The sequence below is a fragment of the Crocodylus porosus genome, unplaced genomic scaffold (genome assembly GCF_001723895.1).
Source record: "Crocodylus porosus isolate Cpor-Errol unplaced genomic scaffold, CroPor_comp1, whole genome shotgun sequence".
Taxonomy (NCBI): Eukaryota; Metazoa; Chordata; order Crocodylia; family Crocodylidae; genus Crocodylus; species Crocodylus porosus.
The window spans coordinates 59,237,623-59,244,044 of NW_017728943.1; the positions used below are offsets into that span (position 1 = coordinate 59,237,623).

The following is a 6,422-nucleotide window of genomic DNA, read 5'->3' on the forward strand; positions in this document are numbered from 1 at the left end:
GGTGGAGGGGAGGAGATTTTCATGGCAGAGTGCAGCGGGCTCTCCCAAGCAGCCCCAGAAGTCTCACCACTCCCCAGAGACTGACAAACGGTGGGACTTCTGGGGCCCCTCGGCCAAAGGGGCCCCACGCTCCGCCACAAAAATGGCAAATAGCACCATGCACAGACTATAAATCAGAGGGCAGTCACCCCAAATGTGGTAGGTCCATACACATAGGATCTTTTAAATTAGCTTATAATATAATATAATACAGTTACATGTAATCACAAGTATTTTGTCATAAAATTAATTAATGGCAAAGTATGGCAATAATTATTGAATTTGCCAAACTACTATCCAAACCTCCTTTTTTAAAAACATGTCTGTGATCTATTTTCTCTTTCTCCCAATTCAAGCTCATAGAAATTCCCAGCTATCTAAAGATATTAGCTGTTACCCAGGAGTTCAGATAATTATAGAATCATAAGAACAGAGGAAATTAGCACTGGGATGGACCTCACAAGGTCATCTAGTCCGGCTCCCTGCTCAAGACAGGTTGCTCCTGACTAAACCAACTTATCTGTCCAGCCCGGTCTTGAAAATTTTCAAGGATGGAGATTCCACAACTTCTTAAGGGAGCCTGCTCCACCCCCAGAGTCAGAAAGTTCCTCCTAATCTCCAACCTTAATTTCCTCTGCTGAAGTTTGGGGCCATTGCTCCTAGTCCTGTTCCCTACAGTCACAGGGAACAGCCTTCTATCCTCTCTTCAATATTCCTTCAGGTATTTGAAGACTGTTATCAAATCCATCCTCAGTCTTCTCTTCTCCAGACGAAGCAACCCTAGTTTTATCAGCTTTTCCTTATAAGTCTTGCTTCCCAGGCATCATCCAACCATCTAAATTTTTGTTGCTCTGCACTGGACTCTTCCCAATCTGTCCACATTCCTCTTGGAGTGGGGGCCTGAAACTAGACACAGTGCTCCCAGTGAGACCTCACCAATGCTGAACAGAGTGAAAGAATTACTTCCTTTGATTTACAAGTGACACTCCTTGTTAGTACAACCTATTATGCTGTTGACCTTTTTTTTTTTTTGCAACAAGAGCACAGAGTTGACCATATTCAGCATATGGTCTATTGTAATCCCCAGGTCCTTCTCTGCAGTACTGCAGCCTAACCACTGTTTCCCAAGTCTGTATTTATGCATGCAATTAGACTGTCCCAAGTGCAGGACTTTGTACTTATCCTTGTTGAATCTCATCTAACTGATTACAAACCATTTCTCCAGTCTAACCAGGTCATTCTGGCTTCTAGACCTGCCCTTCAGAGTGTCTGCAACTCCACCCAGTTTAGCATCATCCATAACTTTACTAAATACACACTCAATCTCATCGTCCAAATCATTCATGAATAATGCTGAATAATTGGACCTAGGACAGATGCCTGGGGAGCCTCATGTGATACCTCCTCCCAACTAGACATTAAGCCGTGGATGACTACTCATTAAGCATGGTGATCCAGCCAGTTTTGTATCCATTTTACAATACTTTCATCTAGTCTGTATTAATGAGAATGCCATGAGAGACAGCACCAAAAGCATTGCTAAAGTCAAAGTATATCACATTTGCTGCTCCCTGACCATCCACAGAACCTGTCACCTTATCAAAGAAAGAAATCAGGTCAGTCAGGCATAACTTGATCTTAGTGAATCCATGCTGGCTGTTCCCAATCAGCTTCTTCTCTTCTACCTGCTCCAAGATCTTTTCAAGTATTGTGATCTGGGTGAATGGTTTGTAATTCCCTGAATCCTTCTTCCCTTTCTTAAAGATGGTCACTATGTTTGACTTTTTTCAATCATCCAAGAGCTCACCCAACACCCACAAGTTCTAAAAAAGGACAGCTAAAGGCTCTAAAATTACTTTCTTCAGTACCCTATGATGCATCGCATCCAACCCTGCCAACTTGAAAGCATCTAGTTTCTCTAAGTAATCCCTAACCTGTTCTGCAGTTACTCTAAGCTGTTTATCTCCTTCCCTATCTTGCCATCTGCACACATAATCTGGTAGCTGCCCCTATATATGAAGACGGAAGTAAAAAAAGGCATGACATAGTTCAGCCTTCTCTGCATCATCTGTAACTAGATTGTCTTCTACATCCTGTCAGGGACCCATGTTTTCTTTGGTCTTCCTCTTACCCTTGTATTTGTATTGGTAAAATCCCTTGTTATTGTATTTTATGTCCCTTGCCAGCTACATCTCAAATAGTACCTTGGTCTTCCTCATTTTCTCCCTGCACACCTGTGTGATACTCTTATATGCTTTCTTACTACTATGATCCAGTTTCCACTTTTTATAGGATTCCTTTTTTTTTGAGTTCCAGCTCTTTGAAGAGACTGCTGTCTAACTCAGATGGCCTCCTCTTGCACTTCCCATTCTTCTGTCACATCAGGATAGCTTGCTCCTGCACTCAGAAGAGGGCCTCCCCAAAGTTACGCCAGTTCTCCTGGACTCCTTTTCCCCTCAGACTTGCCTCCCACAGGATCCTGCCCACCATTTTCCTAGGTTTGTTAAAATGTGCTTTTCTGATGTCTAGTGTCTTAATTGTGCTATTCTCCTTCCTTCCCTTAGGATCTTGACATGCTGGGTGCCTGTACACGTCAGGGATGCCCGTTCTGACACATTCTAACTAGAACACTCCAGCAGCCTCACTGTTATGTGTATTCAGTGTCTCCATGTTTCAAAATGGTAGCAGAGGTGCTTTAACTAAAGCTCGTCAAATGAGCTTTAGTTAAAGTACCCCCACAGCCATTTTGAAGTGCAAGACACTGCAGGTGTTTCAATTAGAGCAGTTCCCCAAAGCAGCTCATATTAAAACACCCTCTCTCCCCTCCCTCCCTACTCACACTCTGGAGCACATGTATAGAAGCCTGAACATTTCATGGTCACTGTCATGTCACTCAAGCTACCGTCCACCCCTGTGGAATTTACCTTCACAGTCTCATACAATTCCTCCTTGTTTGTGAGCAGCAAGTCAAGAAGAGCTTCCCCCTTGTTGGCCTCTCTACCAGCTGTATCAAAAAGTTATCCCTAACACACTCCAAGAATTTGCTGGACTGCTTGTGTACTGCTGTGTTTTCCTGCTAGCAGTTGTCCCAGTAATTAAAATCCCATGAGAGAACCAAGTCCTGTGATTTGGAAGCTTATAGCAGTTTTTCAAGAAGGACTAATCCACCTCCTCCAGGTTTTGTGGCCTATAGTAGGCCTGCATGAAGCAGAAAGTGTTCACTTTGGATTTGAATTGGGCAATTCAGAGGGACAGTGATTCAATTCGGTGATTTGAATCACTGTCCAGATTTGATTCAGCCAAATCTAAATCTGAAGATATTCAGCACCAAATTTTATTTTACCATAAACTATACAGGCAGGCAGTGCTGGTGGGAACAACTGGGGGAAGCAGCTGGACGAGCCCTGGCTTGAGCCGGCAGCCCCGGGAGAAGCCGCAGCTCATCCGGCTGCTTCCCCAGCTGCCTCCCTGCCAGGGCAAGGCAGGCAGTGCTGGCAGCCCCAGGGGAAGCTGTGGGGGCTGGAGGGAATGACTGGAAGCTGTGGGATTGAACCGGGAACTGGGGAATCAAACTGAAAGCTGGGGAATCAAACCAGGAGCTGAGGGGAAGCTCCTATTCATTCCCTCAGCCCCTGATCGTTTCATCCAGCTCCTGGTTTGATTCCCCAGTTCAATCCCCCAGCTCCCAATCATTCCCCCCAAGCTCCCTATCATTCCCCCCAGGCCCCGCAGCATCTCCTGGGGCTGCCAGTCCTGCCTGCCTCACCCCAGCTGGGGGACAACTGGGGGGGGGGCGCAGCTGGATAAGCTGGGGCTTCTCCTGGGGCTGCCAGCTCAAGCCAGGGATCATCTGGCTGTTCCCCTGGCTGCTCCTGCCGACACTGCCTGTACAGTCTATGGCCGAATCTCTGAATGTCTCTGAATCGGTTTGGAGGCCTCTGATTTGATTTGGAGAGATTCATGGGTCTCCCGATTCAATTCAGATGCAAAGATTTGGCTGCTGAATTGGGCCAATTATTCTCCAAACTGAATAGGCTACTGAAGCTTCACACAGCCCTAGCCTATAGCAGACACCTATCAAGACATGCTGCTCTCCTTTGACCTTCACCCATAGGCGTTCAGCATTCTTACCCAGCTGCATCTCAGAACATGTGCCCTTATATATCAGGCAACACCTCCTATTTTTCTCCACAGCCTATACTTCTTGAGTGAGCTATACTCATCCATGTCTATAGTCCAGTCACGTCAACCATTCCACCATGTCTCATAATCCATATCTATCTCATCATAACTCCATAACTGGAATCCTGGTTGAATGTGCCAGTTCACCCAAATTACATAAAAAACAAGCCACAAAGGTCTTTGGGAGCAGCATGCCATATAGAAACACAGGATACCGTTGATTTCAGTCAATAAGACATTCCTTATTGTCCTGTATCTTAAAGATGTCACTACTCCATTTTCTAAAATTCCTGTAAGAACAGCTCTCTCCACACTAGATTGCTTCTGCATCAGAAAGGGGAACATCCTGTTCCCTCTGAAATGATTAAGCTTTGGTTGCATCAGAATTTGGCCACAATTCTCTTCAGCTCAGTCTACAAATTCTGGGCACAGCAGAGTCACCTTAAACATGCAAGAACATTTATTTGTGCTGTCACTCAACAAGACAATCCATGCAGTCATGCAGGCTTAGCAAGAACAAATTAGTCTATTTCATTTCAAAGAGCCCTCTGGTTTCAAGATAATAGGCAAAGCAATGTGGCAATAATTCCCATTTAAGTGCCTCAAGCACTAGTGCCAGATTCACTGACACTGATACGAGAAGATGTAAATTATACTTCTCTTGTCTAAGGTGAATCTCCTGGAGATGCAGAGGTTATTCACCTTGAGGCTTTGTCTTCCTGCTAAAGAAAAGGTGTGTTTTTACCATGGGGTAACAGATGCACATTACAATCCAAGTGAATGGAATGTACTGTGGTTTTACTGTGGGGTAAATGAGGTAAGTCAACCACAAGCAGGAGGTAGGCAGTTGACCCTCCCCCCAATCCTCTTTCCAATAAAACTTACTGGTTCTTTGCCTCCACTGGGATTTTTCAGTACAATAGTTACCTCAACAGAAAGAGAAACATCTCCTTTCAGTGAGAACATAATCTAAAAGAACATTCTTCAATTATTTCTTACTCATTAAATAACGTCAATAAGAATAGTTTTCCATATACATGTATATATATAGTACTTACACCCAAATAGAGAATTACTAGAGGCTGGCAGCAGGTCCACTTGCGCTCCTTACCTACTATATTTCCAAAGGGTGCTGAGGCTCTGTATCAGCACATCCCTATTTGCCCTGGCTATGATTCTTTCCCATCTAGCACATCTGGCTTTTGAGGCTACACTGTTTCTCTATTAAATATCAACAAATATGAACAAAGGAGAGAATCTAGCTGTTTTCCAATACTATGACCTCCTCCCCCAGTGGGTTTTCCAGTACATAGACTCTGCTTGGAGAAGCTGGCAGTTACCTGCACTTACATTCACTTGTTGTCTTGGTGCTCAAGCCACTCAGGTATTGGAGACATGCCCTGGATTAGTCTCTTTACAGGTTTCCCTCACTTTATGCTGTACATGTGTTCCTGGAAAATGGTGCATAGCTCAAATTTGCATAAAGAGAACCTACTTTACAACATAACAAATAGGGATACGTTCCAAGACCTCAACTCCACTGACCCCCAGACCCATTTCTACCACTTTTACAAGTCAATTTTGATACTCACTAACAGCAGACAGTACACACAAGCACAGGGGTGCTGTGAATGTTACCATAATGGGGGTGGCAACTCCAGAAAAACATGTCGCAGACAACAAGCAAGGAGTACATATCCACACAGGAGACTATATTTTGTTGTATGTCACTCCCACAATGCACTGCATAAAGCACCTGACCGCAGGCTTCCACTACACTTATCGCATAAGAATGACTTTACCTCACATATAACTAATTTTTGGTATAAAAAAGGATCATCGCATAAGAGCAAATTCGTACATACAGAACTTGCATAAAGTGAGAAAAACCTGTATGTGAAGTTTCTGCAGTAAGTCTTATATTACCTATTGGCCCTATTGGAAAGTTATTTATTTCTATTCTTTACCAATTCTTTTACACTAGACCCCTGCATTCAGAAGACAGCTTCAAAGTTATGATTCAGTTCTCACTCACACCAGTTTAACTCCATTGTCTTTGACAAAGTTGTTTCTAATTTACATCACTGAAAGTGAAGGAACTAAAATGTATATTTATGAATGATGGAATCCTGACTGATGCTCTCTCTTTGGGGAGCAAAGAGGCAGGGAGACAAAGTTATCTTGGAGATAACAAAAAGCCT

At 43.8% G+C, this 6,422-nt stretch overlaps 1 long non-coding RNA gene across 1 annotated transcript in view; it reads right to left on the minus strand.

Annotated features, from left to right (window-relative positions):
• Window positions 1-5,182, minus strand: part of LOC109319675 — an 8,299-nt gene extending 3,117 nt beyond the window's left edge. Inside the window, exons 1-2 of the long non-coding RNA XR_002103584.1 lie at window positions 5,107-5,182; window positions 4,878-4,943 (exon numbers count right to left, since the gene is read on the minus strand). This is a non-coding gene — a long non-coding RNA (uncharacterized LOC109319675). The remainder of the gene's footprint in view (window positions 1-4,877; window positions 4,944-5,106) is intronic.
• Between the last annotated feature and the right edge of the window lie 1,240 nt (window positions 5,183-6,422).